General features: G+C 41.0%; 1 non-coding gene across 1 annotated transcript; it reads right to left on the bottom strand.

Moving 5' to 3' along the window:
- Positions 1–2,254: 2,254 nt before the first annotated feature.
- On the bottom strand, positions 2,255–2,370 carry LOC123731506 (U5 spliceosomal RNA). The gene has a single exon (XR_006762659.1). It is a non-coding gene; the product is annotated as a U5 spliceosomal RNA (small nuclear RNA).
- Between the last annotated feature and the right edge of the window lie 5,018 nt (positions 2,371–7,388).

Raw genomic sequence — 7,388 nt, 5'->3', positions numbered from 1 at the left:
CGCAAAAGCAAGCTTTTCACTGTAAAGTCTACACCAGTTGTATTCGGCGCATGTGATAAATACAGTTATTGCATCATGAAGCATTCAAAACAAGACTTTTAAGAGGTTATTGTCTTGCTCTTTACTGTAATCAGAGGACTAATATCAATGCTATGCATGCTGTCTCTCTTGGCTAAAATGCCTTGGCAGCCAGGCCCACCCACTGGGGAGCAAGGCCCAGCCAATCAGAACGAGTTTTTCCCCACAAAAGGGATTTATTATATAGTTTGTGGCACCATTCTCAGTAAACTGAAGACACTGTTGTGCATGAAAAGCCCAGGAGGCCGGCGATTTCTGAGATACTGGAACTGGCGCCTGGCACCGACAATCATACCCCGGTCAAAGTCACTTAGGTCACTCAGTTTTCCAATTCATTCTTGACGCCTGTCTGTCTGCTCGATATAGCAAGCCACGGCCACGTGACACTGTCTGTAGGAGTGATCCATTTCTGTGAATGGGGTGGTGTACCTAATAAACTATAATAAAGTATATATGTAAGCAATAAGCCCCGAAGGGGTGTGTTATATGGCCAAAAGATACCACGGCTAAGGGCTGTTCTTATGCACGTGCCTGGACACAGCCCATAGCCGTGGTATATTGGCCATACATCACAAACCCCAGAGAAGCCATATTTTCTATTAAAACTGGTTACCAATGTAATTACAGCAGTAAATATAAATGTTTTGTCATACCCGTGGTATACGGACTGATATACCATTGCTTTCACCCTATCAGAATTCAGGGCTCAAACCACCCGGTTTATAATCCCTTAATAAGAGGCAACAAAGAGACCAAAGTTAACCCTGAAGGAGCTGCAAAGCTCCACAGCGGAGATTGGAGTATCTGTCCATAGGACCACTTAAAGCCGTACCATCCACAGAGCTGGGCTTTACGGAAGAGTGCCCAGAAAAAAAGCCTTAATAAAAAGATGAGCCAACACGTTTGGTGTTCGCCAAAAGGCATGTGGGAGACTCCCCAAACGATGAGACTAAAATGTAGCTGTAACATACCCCAATGTAATATACTCCAAGAGACTTGCAGTTGTAATTGCTGCAAAAGGTGGCTCTACAAAGTATTGACTTTGGGGGGGTGAATAGTTATGCACTCAAGTTTTTCTGTCTTATTTCTTGTTTGTTTCACAATAAAAAATATTTTGCATCTTCAAAGTGGTAGGCATGTTGGGTAAATCAAATGATACAACCCCCCCAAAAACTATTTTAATTCCAGGTTGTATGGAAACAAAATAGGAAAAATGCCAAGGGAGGCGAATACTTTCGCAAGCCACTGTACACGTGTATAGTTAGATGTTGATGTTACAGCACATAAACAGCAGAGGGCGCTACAGGACTCTTGTCCCACTCAGTTTTACAGCTCAACTACAGTTCCTGTCCTGGCCAGTCTAGTGAGATACTGTAGATCCAGCTAATGTATTGATTACGCTCTCACTCTGTTCAGTCAGGTGTGGGTGTGCCTGCATGTGTATTTGAAAAGGCCTTTAGGCCTCTTACTCTCAGTCACTTTCATCTCCTCTCCTTCATTTGTGTCCTCTCCTTCATTTGTCTCTTCTCCTTCATTCCTCCAGTCTTTCAGAAATCTGAAAACACAAGATCAACTCGAATCAAATTATATTTGACACATGCGCTGAATACAATGCTTACTTACTATAAGCCCTTAACCAACATTAGCGATGGGTTCCGTTGGGACTATGACAGGGACGTGGACACCTCTTACCTGCACACAATGGAGCCAGGACGGGGTCAAGGCAGCCTACATCCCCCCCACCTCACCACCCACCCCACACACTTCATAGCTACTGCTACACACATAATGTACACATTGCCTGCACCAGTGGTTCTCAACCAAGGGTACTAGGACCCCTAGGGGTACTTGGCCTATCCACAGGGGGTACTTGAAAAGACTCATGAGTCCATAGACTTACTGATAAAATGCACGAGTGGTTACTTTCAGTTGGGGGTGCAGTAACTGAAAAGGTTTGGGAACCAGTAGCCCCACACCTACCACACATTCTCTAACCAAATTGGATGAAGATGCCCCTGCTTTCAAATGAAAGTAACCATTTTCGACCACTCCCTCTATTTTTCTCGCAACATATAAATACTGCAAATGTCTACATACAAGGTGTCCAAATGGATGGGATACCCGATGTCACGCAATCCTCTACCATGCCAATTTGATTTATTTTACACGTGTAGGAAGCCCAGCCGTGAGGAAGGGCATCAAAAAATTAGTTGATACTCATAATGTTCCTCTCCACGGAAATCTTTAGTAAAAGGCGAAAGATTTATGCGATCTGAAGAGAAACCAGAGTGTACTACCGATTGTACGAAACCGTTCCGACCGACTTCTCGGCCTTGCTATTCACAGTCATGGTTAAATTAAAAACAAAGCAAAGCTCTATAGTGCGGATATATCACACACATACATTACTGTTCACCACTGCGAATAAATAGTGAAGTTTGACAAATGTCAATGCTTTGTAACTTCATGAATTCTTCACATACACGAAATGCACGCTGGGCATTATAGAAATAACTTCCTGGTTTGACCCATTAATTGTAAAAAGTATTTAATCTGCAACGCCAGTGTAATTTCAGTAACTAAGAAGAGCAATGTTGGCGTAACAGTTTAGCTACCATCAAAAGTCTACTATCAAAATTGGAAACGATGTTACATTTATTTATATTTGCCGACGGGACGAAATACAAGGCTTCTACATGGAGCATGCGCCGTAGAGACCAGCAAGCAACTTCTTCACAAGCCAGGCGAGAAGCAAGGAGCGGTGGGGTGGCAAAGATGATATTCAAATCGGCATGTAATCGCTGGATTTTACACAATTGTATGTAACCACTGTCTGCAACAATGTATCATGATGAAAACGTTTTGGTGTAAAATATTCTAGCAACATGTCTTAAATTGTTTGACCTTTGGATTGCTCAGCTACTGGTGATCAGTGGCGATTTTAGCATGTAAATCTTAATTGCGCAAAAATAAACCTTTTTTTTTAGATGCAAAGCCACTACACACCATTTTATTAGGCCTATGTGGTCGAAAAAGGAAGGACAATACAAATCACGAAGAATCCACTGTTATTGACAATATACCGACGCACAGACAGCGCATTGAGCAAACAAAACAACCATCGCAATATCAACTGAAATTACATGGGTCTATTACTGAACTTTTTGTTGAAAACAAAAATATTTGAATGGGAAGACTGTCACTGGCAAACATGGTTACAGACCCAACAGCATTATATAGTATCTCCTCCTCGTGGAGAAAAGCACATGATATTATTATAATACACAAAGTAAGCAAAACAATAAAATCATTCCAACATTGCCTAAAATAAGATACAAATGATAAGCAATATAACAATTGAGATGTACAAACTATGGCATAAGGGAACGATGAGTGGATGAGAGTGAAGCCGTCATATTGATTAAGACATTAATTAGTGAGTAGTCGATATAGCCATTTGTTCAGCACTTTTGAAATGTACAGCGACAGAATTCAGAACATGGGCCATTCTTACAGTATTATTCTCCCTGTACACCAAGTCAGAACCGTAGGATAAATAACAGGGGCATATAAAGCAAACAATGAAATCTCTTACAATATTCGATGATGACATTTCTCTAAAATAGGCTATAGGCTACATGTGCACCACCGAGTCAGAACAGTAGGCTAAATTGTGATGGGGAGCAAGACCAAATTCTTCGCCTGTGGGAGGCGGTAAGGAGGCGGTAAAAAAGTTCAGCATTTCTCAACATTTCTCGAATGCTGGGTGACCAATCACATTGAGATGTGAACCTCCGCTATCATAGCTGGTTGTATTGACCTCAAGACACTGAATGGCATCAATGAAGCCTATGGATTGATTTGAATATAATAACTTTATTGTTCCAAGGATGCTAGTGGTATATACATGTAGTTATTACCAAGCGTGAGATACCCACATTGTAGCCTGTACATTGAATTAAATTCACTGATCATGTACTCTACCTTGGCAAATAAAGGTGCGGTTCAGGTATGAATGTCTGTGAGACATTATTTTTCAGTTATATCCGATACCAGGAGTATCAAACTCCAGTCTTAGAATGATGCTGTGTCTGCATGTATGTATTACAATTATACACTTCAACAGTGTTTACCAATCTTGGTACTAGGACATCAATGATTACACATTGTAACTGCAGTAGACTAGAACACATTATTTAACTAGTTAAAGGCTGATTTGAAATTCATATATACGGGACCAGCATTTTCTTAAACAGTACACTACACTTCCTTTGCATCATGTAAATATTCAAAAACAGGTTCATCTCACCATCTCATTTTCTTCATCTGATCTGATCTGAGGACACAGGAGTGTTTGTGTTTCATTGAGCATAGTGTTTCATCAAATGAGATTTCAACCAGTAGAGAATGTGAAAAGCTTTATTGAAAGTTCATTATCCAAGTGTTATAAATACATAATACATGCATTATAAATATTATAAGTGTAATATTATATATACAAGTTCAATCTGTACTTCAATGCACATCTGGTCTGCATTATAAAAATAGGGAGGAAGAAAGAGGTGTCTATTTATTTTACTAGGCAAGTCAGTTAAGAACAAATTCTTATTTTCAATGATGGCCTAGGAACAGTGGGTTAACTGCCTTGTTCAGGGGCAGAATGACAGATTTTTACCTTGTCAGCTCGGGGATTCGATCTTGCAGTTACTAGTCCAACGCTCTAACCACTAGGCTACCTGCCGTGAGATAATGTCAAAGACAGAAAGGGAAAGAGATAAGAACAGAGGAGCATGGAAGACAGCATATGATTAATGAATTACAGTGCTACTTATCTTAATATTCTCTTAGGTCATCACAAACTCCTAATCAGTCTTGGGTTCCCAGTTGGCCCAAGGGTTTTTTAAATATATTTTTTGAATTTTATTTAACTAGGCAAGTTAGTTAAGAAAAAATTCTTATTTACAATAACGGCCTAGGAACAGTGGGTTAACTTCTCTAGGGCCAGTGGGACGATTTCGTCCCACCTACGTAACAGCCAGTGAAATCCCGTGGCGCGTTATTCAAATACCTTAGAAATGCTATTACTTCAATTTCTCAAACATATGACTATTTTACACCATTTTAAAGACAAGACTCTCGATAATCTAACCACACTGTCCGATTTCAAAAAGGCTTTGCAACGAAAGCAAAACATTAGATTATGTCAGCAGAGTACCCAGCCAGAAATAATCAGACACCCATTTTTCAAGCTAGCATATAATGTCATAAAAACCCAGAAGACAGCTAAATGCAGCACTAACCTTTGATGATCTTCATCAGATGACAACCCTAGGACATTATGTTATACAATACATGCATGTTTTGTTCAATCAAGTTCATATTTATATCAAAAACCAGCTTTTTACATTAGCATGTGACGTTCAGAACTAGCATACCCCCCGCAAACTTCCGGTGAATTTTCTAAAAATGTACTAAATTACTCACGATAAACGTTCACAAAAAGCATAACAATTATTTTAAGAGTTATAGATACAGAACTCCTCTATGCACTCGATATGTCCGATTTTAAAATTGCTTTTCGGTGAAAGCACATTTTGCAATATTCTAAGTAGATAGCCCGGCATCACAGGGCTAGCTATTCAGACACCCAGCAAGTTTAGCCTTCACCAAACTCCGATTTACTATTAGAAAAGTTTGATTACCTTTGGTGTTCTTCGTCAGAATGCACTCCCAGGACTTCTACTTCAATAACAAATGTTGGTTTGTCCCAAATAATCCATAGTTATATCCAAACAGCGGCGTTTTGTTCGTGCGTTCAAGACACTATCCGAAGGGTAAATAAGGGGGACGCGCACGGCGCATTTCGTGACAAAAGATTTCTAAATATTTCATTACCGTACTTTGAAGCATGTCAACCGCTGTTTAAAATCAATTTTTATGCCATTTTTCTCGTAAAAAAGCGATAATATTCCGACCGGGAATCTGCAATTAGGTAAACAGCCGAAAGAAAATACAGCATGGGGTCGACTCGGGCACACGCCTAATTCCTTTGTCCTCTGATCGGCCACTTGGCAAAGGCGATTATGTGTTTCAGCCTGGGGCTGCCTCGACATCGTTCAGCTTTTTCCCGGGCTCTGAGAGCCTATTGGAGCCGTAGGAAGTGTCACGTTACAGCTAAGATCCTGACTCTTCAATAAACAGAGGAAAGAACAACACCTTGTCAGACAGGCCACTTCCTGCATGAAATCTTCTCAGGTTTTTGCCTGCCATATGAGTTCTGTTATACTCACAGACACCATGCAAACTGTTTTAGAAACGTTAGGGTGTTTTCTATCCAAAGCCAATAATTATATGCATATTCTAGTTTCTGGGCAGTAGTAATAACCAGATTAAATCGGGTACGTTTTTTTATCCGGCCGTGTAAATACTGCCCCCTAGCCCTAACAGGTTAAGTGTGCTCCTAATCTCAGCTCGTTACCTGTATAAAAGACACCCGGGAGCCAGAAATCTTTCTGATTGAGAGGGGGTCAAATACTTATTTCCCTCATTAAAATGCAAATCAATTTATAACATTTTTGACATGCGTTTTTCTGGATATTTTTGTTGTTATTCTGTCTCTCACTGTTCAAATAAACCTACCATTAAAATTATAGACTGATCCTTTCTTTGTCAGTGGGCAAACGTACAAAATCAGCAGGTGATCAAATACTTTTTTCCCTCACTGTATATTATTACCGCACAGTACTACACTTTAATACCCTTTAGATGTGTAACGTCCGTTGTTGGAATGAGACCAAGGCGCAGCGTGGGTTGGGTTCATCATATTTTAATATGAACGGTGAACCAGCAAAAACCAAAAACAAGAAGCAACACAATGAACGAACAGTTTCGCAGGCTTCTCACAGCAATGCAAAAACAACTTCCCACACAGACAGGTGGAAAAAGGGCTACCTAAGTATGGCTCCCAATCAGCGACAACAATGTACAGCTGTCACTGATTGAGAGCCATACCAGGCCAAAATACAGAAATACAAAACATAGATAGGGAGCATAGAATGCCCACCCCAACTCACGCCCTGACCAAACCAAACTAGAGACATAAAAAGGAACTCTAAGGTCAGGGCGTGACAGTACTCCCCAAAGGTGTGGACTCCGGCCGCAAAACCTAAACCTATAGGGGAGGGTCTGGGTGGGCATCTATCCGCGGTGGCGGTTCAGGGGCGGGACGCAGACCCCGCTCCACCACTGGCTCACCCCACTTTGGTGGCGCCTCTAGTGCGGGGTCCCTCGCCGCCGACCCCGGACTGGGG

The sequence above is a fragment of the Salmo salar genome, chromosome ssa28 (genome assembly GCF_905237065.1).
Source record: "Salmo salar chromosome ssa28, Ssal_v3.1, whole genome shotgun sequence".
NCBI lineage: Eukaryota > Metazoa > Chordata > Actinopteri > Salmoniformes > Salmonidae > Salmo > Salmo salar.
This window is presented reverse-complemented; position numbering and strand designations above follow the sequence as displayed.